Source organism: Octopus bimaculoides, chromosome 28 (genome assembly GCF_001194135.2).
Source record: "Octopus bimaculoides isolate UCB-OBI-ISO-001 chromosome 28, ASM119413v2, whole genome shotgun sequence".
Classification (NCBI taxonomy): domain Eukaryota; kingdom Metazoa; phylum Mollusca; class Cephalopoda; order Octopoda; family Octopodidae; genus Octopus; species Octopus bimaculoides.
Genome location: NC_069008.1, coordinates 12,728,206 through 12,737,050, shown reverse-complemented (window position 1 = coordinate 12,737,050; position 8,845 = coordinate 12,728,206).

Genomic DNA, 8,845 nt, shown 5'->3' with positions numbered 1-8,845 from the left:
CAAGCTCTAGTTAAGAACCGATAGATTAAGTACGAGGCTTACAAAGAATGTCCTGGGGTCAATTTTCTCAACTAAAGGCGGTGCTCCAGCATGGCCGCAGTCAAATGACTGAAACAAGTAAAAGAGTAGAATGATACAATGATAACATACTACTTGCCCCACCTCAAGCAGCATCATTTGCTTCCTTTTATCTTTTAAATTCCAAGTCCTTTAAAATGTCGATACCATATTTCTCAGTCAGCTTCTCGTACTTTATATTGTCTGGTATCGTCTTTAAATCACAATTCACCTTCCAACACTTATAACCTCTCATGAATTTCAATATTTCGTCTTTTTGGCTTTCGTACACCAGAACACGAGTGCCATCCATCAATGTTTGTCCATCCTTTGACATGGACAAATCTTGCAGTCTTCCATTTTGTCATCCTATTGAGCAGTTCCTTGTCCACACCTTCAGCCATCATACACGCGAAACAATTTTCAGTGGGAGGGGGGAGTATGTTGATCCTTGTGTGTTTGTATTTCTTTTTGTCTCTTGCTTTGTGTAGGAGGGGAATGGGTGGGTTTGGTGTCTGTGGGGGAAGGTGGGTCTGAGAGGGTATGGTTTGGGGTTCTACTTCACTCTGTCCTTTCTTCTTCCTTCAGCTACCATCAACTGTTCTTCGTTTCTCTTTTTTTCCTGTTGCACCTTCTCTGGCTCCTTTCCAACTAACTCCTGACTTCTCTGCTTCTTTTTAACCACATTTAAAGCAACAAGGGGTTCTGCTCTCCACCTACACTCTCAACACTACATCTCCAATGGTCACCCCTTTCCACCATATTTTCCAGTGTTTCTGCAGTACCCTGTATGATCAGGTCCAGTGTTTGGCCTTTCCATACCGAATTTTCTGTTTTGGAGGATGGCTATTTCTTCTTTGCTTCCTAGAAGAACAGCCACCGCAACCCAAGCCACATCTATTTCCAGTGGGATTCCCTCCACCCTAATCTTGGAAGATCTTCCAAGATAAGTGGGTAGAAGGACCACTTTATCCAACTTTACTGTGGTTACAGTGTGTTCTTTTTCTATTCCTTCTGTCTTGAAATGGACCACAATTGTTCCATATTTACTTCCTTGGGCAAGATATGTTGTCTTGCCAGACGGAGCGCAACCCCTTTTCTATTATTTCTGCTTCCACATTTTCTATCTTCTTTTCTTCCACAGAATACACTTTGTATACTATAGTTTTCTTATCCATCTCTTCCAATACTTTCTGGGGTGATGACAACTTAAAGTTACCACCTACCCTACATGCCAACTCCTCATATTTTTCTATGTTTGTCAGGTCCACCTCCTTTTTTGTGACTTCTGTCACTTCCGCAAAGCTTTTCTTCCTTAAGCGTTTGTCCATCCTATTAACAGCTCGAACGAGCTCCTCCTCCGAAGAGAACAACTCGGACCCGAATGGAACATATTACTTACTGTTGGCATTGCTGACCCTCCTCAAGACAGAGAGGAAGCACAACCAGAAAACCACTGCAAAGCAGCACAAAACAGCCAACGATTCTTCACACAATCAGCAAATACACCAAATCAATACGAACACAATGAAAAGCGTGAGAAGAGTGAGAGGGAAAATGTTGTTGCCTTTTCCTTAAATAATGGTTGCAGGCAAGATCTTGTTTTTGTCCTGTGTATGGAAATGGTTGTAGGCAAGATCTTGCTGTTTCAAAATGGCGTTGGCTTCTTTGTGCCTCACTACAGCCCTATAAAAGTGTCACCATGATGGATTGCTCTGTCTCCCCTCCTCCAGCCAGGCTTCAACTTTTTTAGCCTCTCCCTGTAGCTCGTGTTGCGCAGAGGAAGCCTTGGAATAGTGACATTGGATTACTTTAAACTCCACTGTTAGTTAAACACTTTGTGGTTACCCTAACTGGGAACAGTATTCCAGGTGACTGAGAATAAATGTTCTCCAAAAAAGCAACATATATTTCCTTTTTCTTGTTCAGAATGAATCTGACCAGCCATTCACCTACACATTCTGGCTATTTTAGTAATTTGTACAGAGTGATGAATGCAGATTCCCAGGTAATTTATCAACTGTGGCTTCATCATTACAATATTTAATGTTACATTCCTCAAATGTTTAGCTAAAATAAAGATGTGCCCTCCTGGATTCTTATGGATTCTATGCAGATGCACAAGATTTGCATGCGTGAGCGCACACACAGAAAGAAAGAACTAGAATATGCACTGCACAATGCTAGAGAGAGACAAAATGAGATAGACAGAGAAGAAACAAGAGAGAAAATATGTGAAGGAGATGAACAGATACACACCACATACAGAAACATATAGACACAGGCCCACACACATACACACTTGCACCCAAAGGTACATGTGGCCATGATCACAGAAACATCATGAAAATTTATTTAATAAAATTCACAATATATATATCTATATTCTCATGATACACATATGACTATATGTAGAAGAAGCAGTTCTGTTCATCATCTTTATAATTTGATGTCATGTTCTCTTTAAAGACACATACTGTGTGAGCTTATTGACAGCGAGGTATCTGTCTCTAATTGGAATCCCCAGGTTTCCTCTCCTGAAGGTTCTGGTTAAGATGTTTGGTATGCCTCATGGGGCACGCATACACTAGCCTCCAATCATCGCAAAAGGTTGAAAGAGGCTGAAGGCTTTTGAAAGCAAATCTCCAGTGATACATTCCCGATATTGTGATATCATAAACACAATATACGAACATTTAAATTTTCATTTTCAATGGACAAGACAAATGATTCTTCAATTGATTTCACGCATACAGATACAAGCATTTGTCCGGTGCTTTGCTGCTGTTGCCACATCCAGATATGATAATGAGGAGGAGAGTAATAGAAAAACAAGTGGTAAATAGCTATGTTAAAAAGATTTTATTTAAAAAAAAGTTTTCATTTAAAAGAACAAATTACCAAATCAAAAACAATTTAATAAAACTTGTAATACTTTAAAAAAAAAATTTGATTTTTAAATTCAGGAAAATAAATTGTTGCAGAAACGATTATTTATTGTCATTTAGAATTATTTGATGTTTGCTCTCATTCCTGTGTGTTCACAAATGTTCAAACTGCCTTCCTTCATTTTCCAAACAAAGCTGATAATGTCCAACAATGGATTCAATAACATTGCCAAACAATTCATTTGGAACTGCAAGACATTGTATTCAAATTTCATTTTTCATATCATCAATTGTCACTGGTTTTGCAGCGTAAACCTTATCGTTGAAATGTCCCCATAAAAAAAAATCCATTGGCGTGAGGTCTGGGGAATGTGCTGGAAATTCAACGCTACCTCTCCTCCCAATCCATTTGTTTGGATTTGTTGCATCGAGGTAAGCCCGTACATCACAAAAAACAATACATTAGTAATCGTCTGTCAAAGAGTGAGTACATCTTTTTGGGACACCCTGTACAAACATACACACACACACAGATTTCTCTTGTCATAGTCAACAATGATGAATATGCAATAATCTTGCCGAACAACCTGCACAAATGATTTGTTTTTATAGTGATGTGATCAAATGTTTATGCTGTAAATTAGCTCGCTCCTTCCATCAAATCGACATAACTTGTGACATAGAGTGGGGGAAGCTGGTATGCATGGGTGATAGCTGGTCTTCCATAAACCATCTTGCCCAGTGTTGTGCCTTGGAGGGGAACTTTCTAGATGGAAACCCATGCTCATTCAATACTGAAGGGGTGGGGGATGACAAAGGACCAAGACAGCAGTTTGCTGAGCTTGAGAAGACCTTTCCATCTAAGAAAAATTGAAGCCCCAAAAGCATGTCATTTATGTGTATGCCTCTGATAAATCTTTCCCCCACCACTCATCTTCCTAACACCATCTCTTTCTCCATCTTCACCACTCATTACATTCCTCTCCTCTCAGTCTCAGGCAAAATTACCTTCTCACTCACCCACCCCTTATATACTCCTCCTTGTAACTTAAAGGTTCACCCCAGTGATAAATGAGCTATCATATGGATTCATGACCAAGAATCAAATCATTTATCCCCATACTTACGTCCACAGTTTTTAGATTTTGAACCCAGAATAGTTTGGCCTGTCAAAAATGTCATCATTCTAGGTGGGTCCCAAAGTTAAACAGAGATTAATCAAGATAAACAAGATCCACTTTTTATTGCAGTGGCATAGCATGGCTTCCATACAAGTATTTTTAATACCTGTAAACAGATAGACAGTACAGTTGAATTAATGATGAATCAACAAATATTTCTGTTACCAAACTATAGGGAATTGTTATGAGATATTATTTAGAAGTTAGATTACTGTAACATAGATCGGATTGGAGTCTGGTGTAGCCATCCGGTTCGCCAGTCCCCAGTCAAATCGTCCAACCCATGCTAGCATGGAAAGCGGATGTTAAATGATAATGATGATGATGATATTGATTTAGTTGATTTAGAAGAATGCAATAAGCTACAGATTAAAAGAATGTTATAAATAAAACAACAACCTTGTTTGGCAAACGCGATTACTTTAGTTGCTGTCAAGGCTTCAGTCACGACCAGTGCAAACAATTATGTATATATTATATTGGTTTCAAATTTTTTTTTTGCACAAGGCCAGCAATTTCAGGGGACGAGCTAAGTCGATTACATCAACCCCAGTGTTCAACTGGTACTTATTTTATTCATCCCAAAACGATGAAAGGCAAAGTTGACCTTGGCGGTATTTGAACTCAGAGCATAAAGACAGATGAAATGTCGCTAAGCATTTCGCTTGGTGTGCTGACGTTTCTGGCAGCTTGCTGCCTTAAATGTGTATGCTATATCAACAAGAGAAATTCCTCATCCGATACCTAAGTGTTTGTCATTCTCTCCATCTTGCTGTGTCATGTGTGCTGCAGCTGAATATTTGTCAAGAAATTTGGATTTCACGATAAAAAGAAACATACATCTGGTTTTCATATTCATCAGTACGGCAAGCAAAATATGAACTTTTTTTGTCACAATAAATTAAAGAAATCAACCTAGTGGGACAACATAGATGTTAATTGAACCTGCAGTGGTAACAATGTTTGCAGCAGTAGGATGAATTGAAAAACTCATTTGGAAATTGCAAGAAGCGAAGAACATTACTATGCAGCTGAAGTCATATATTTAATGTAGTCTGACAAACTATGTTTTTCACCTCTTTTTAAAGCAAATCATTTCTGAAGTTCAAAGAGTTGACAAAAAATTTTAAGCAGAAACACAAAAACCCACTAAATTATTGAATAATCTTCAGCATCTCATTAATTTACTCAGTTTGTTAATTATAATGCCAGGAAAGACCTAAAACCATTTTTTGGTTATCAATTTGTGAATAGAATCTCAGAGTGTAAATTTATTGAGCAACAAGAAAATTAGACAAGAGGACAACGCATAAAATTTGCAGTGGAAATTTGGGAACAAACCAAACAGATAATTTTTGTCTTTCATAATCAATTTAGTGTAACAGAATGTCTCAAACCAACAGAACCTGAATCGTTAAGATGCTTTGCATTTTTAACCCTTTAGCATTCAGATTGCTCTGTTAAATTAATGCTTATTTATTCACATCATTTTGAATTCATCATCCATTATCTTGCAGCTTCGAGATTTTGGTAATATGATTGCTTATTTTTTGAATGACATTTTAGGATAGGTGTGATAGGCTGGATCTGGTCAGTTTGAGCATAAAATAGGTAGAATATATTGGGGTAGATATGGCCCGTTTAAATGTTAAAGAGTTAATAAAGATTCAGAGATTCTGACAAAAATTGATTCGTATTGGAAAGAATAAAACTTCCTATTTTATGACATACAAATGTTGATATGAGGAGTGTATTTAGCCACATGAATTTTATGAACTCAAATGAGGATAACCCTCTAAGCGTAGAAGCACTAAGAGCAATTTTGATCATCAAATACAGACATAAAAACAAAGTGGTAAATGTTGTTATGGTTGAGAATAGCTAGCAAACTGTTAAAGGAAATTGGATCCATGGATGTACGGACTTGGTTAGCAGGGAACTGGATTATTTGGCAATACAGTAAACAAGGCAAAGAATTAAAATAGAAAATACAAGAGCAATAAAGCATGCAACTGAAGAAGGTAAATAAAATGAATTGTCCATATTCAAAGAGTTCATGAATGCAAAATCGGTGCAGAAATGTGAAGAAAGATAATAAGTTCATGTAATGTCTCTGAAAGTTCAAAGGGAATTATATAGTATATTTGTGCATATTGGTCTGGCCATTCTACTTTACAGCCATTTCTGTAGTAATGGAAGTTTTATGACAAAAAGAGCAGTGTTTATATTCTGGTTGTGTAGTTGTTTAATGGTGGAAATAACTGTTTGTAAGCAGGTAATGATTCCATAAAGGCTTTCTTAAGCCTATCGATGCTGTCTCTCATTTTCTTTCAATGTCAAAGATCATGTTTCTGGATGTTGCTTGTAAACCATGGTATGGTTCAGAATTTGTGGTTTTCAAAGGATGCTCTACTGTATTATTATGGACAAAAAACATCGGTCTCCGTATTAGCTGCCATTGATAGTGATCTGGTAACAAATTTACAGATGTGCAGAGAATACCAATTTTGTGTTGACTGTCAGATGTTACCAGAGTGGTGGTGTTCGATCATCAGCTTGTGGTGGTGGTGGTTTAGCTGCAGTCGTAGTCGCCAGTATGGTTTTGCAGGTTTTGGATTGTTCACCAGTGTGGACTTGGTAAGCTGGGCACTGGATAATACAGTCTGCTTGTGTGTTGCTCCTATATTAACCCTTTAGCATTCAGATTATTCAGCATAATGTAATGATTATTCATTCACATTGTTTTGAATTAATCATGCATTATCTTGTAGCTTTGATATTTCAATGATGTTGATTGTTTAGACTGACATTGTAGGATCGGTTTGAGAGACTGGATCTGGCCACAAAACAGGTGGAATATTTTGACCTGATATATCTGGATTAAATGCTCACGGGTTGAACCAAATCATATTTAGATTTCAATAACAGAAGTAAGAATGTTATCTGTTTGTGCCCGGTGTGAAGCAAGACTGTGTGCTTAACAAGAGTTGATCTTTTAACACAAGGTCAGAACAGCAAAGCTGCCAGATAACTAAGAAAACCTCTGCAGAGCTTCTGAGCTCTCCTTGCAATCACTGTGATTGTATCTTTTACACATTTCAAATTATAGCCATGATTTGGTGTGAGACTACATGGGATTTTCTTTATACTACACAAATGCACAAGAAGAATGATTAGCTGAAGTATGCGCCAAAGTCACTAATAAGAATAGCCACTGCCAAATATGAAAAGTTAATATGTTGTGGTTTCTGCCCGTTAATGAAATGACAAGGTTTCAAATGTTGAGTATTGCTACACAAGCTTACAAATCATGTCGAACTGAAACTTGAACACCAAAGACAAATTGATCAGGAAATGTTTGAAAATATTATGGAGTAAAAATAAAAGTAATGATGTTAATTTCACTTTAATTTAATTAAAATTGAAATTTTAAATATAAATCTTTTAATATTTACACCCATTTATAAAGTTTTTTTTTTTTTTTTTTTTGCTGAGGTGCTTTCTTTTTGGTACTTTTCATTTTTATTTAGTGCCCTTCAGCTATTGAATTAGGGCTTTCAAAATTTTGAACTGGTGAATCTGGAAAACCTGTGTGTAATGTTGTCTAACATCAATGTCCCTTTTGTCCATAACTAAAGTATAGGTTAATATGTGGTTTAGTGTAGTAAAAAAGTGAAAGTAAATTGTGATCGATACCAGAAGGGACGACAGAATTCCTAATTTCATCACATTTATATAACATGTTCAAGGAGCATAGAATGTAGCTTTTTCACCTATGTTCATACAAATACAATATAAATTAAAAAATTCTCATTTAGCATTGTCACTTGAATTTCTTCTTGATGAGCATCCACCATCCTTCTATATGGATGCTCTCATCATTAGATCAAAAGAATTCAAAGAGTGGGTCACAACTTCACTACTATACATTTAACCTAAATTAACACAGGAAGGTCATCCATTGGATATGAGATGTGTCTGCATGAATTTTCAAAGCAGTTTGTTGATGAGTATATTACCTCAGCTGCTATTTCAGAAATGCTCATGCCAGAAGAAACTATATAACTAGGTATCTGTGTCTAATAAAATTCTAGAATTTCACTATCATCAATTCCAGAGCAATTTACTTTCACTTTTAAGAGGAGATATGTTATTTTGCAATGTTGAAATACAACTAACATTTGTTCTTATGTTATCATGAATGAAATAAATCACTAAGCTGTTTAAACATACACTTAATGGGAAATGTGTCTCCATAGAAATTTCTACACATGCAGATCTGTTAACTTATTTCCCATTATGAAACACAAAACCTTAACCAAGAATTTCTCAGTCCAGACTTGAGAGAATGATAGGAGGAAAAGCAGTGTGTGAAGTTTAAGTGTAATTCTGATACATCTGTTCCAACCAAACTGTAATATGACGACAGAGGAAGGAGGTGCATTGCAGGATGTAAATGAGATAGATGTTTATAATTTTTTCCATTACTTATCAGATGATGGCAGTCATGCTGTTATTATAACAGTATTAGAGAGGTTGGTATGATAAGAAAAATTGAATTTATCAAAATAAACGAAACTCTTCATCTTTCCCTAGATTGAGGCAGATATTAAAAGTAAGACTTAACATTAAGATAAAAATGGAGCAATATTGCTCTTTGTTTAATATTTTTTCTGATTGTAATATGTATTTTTTTTATTAGCTTTTAAATCTTTCACT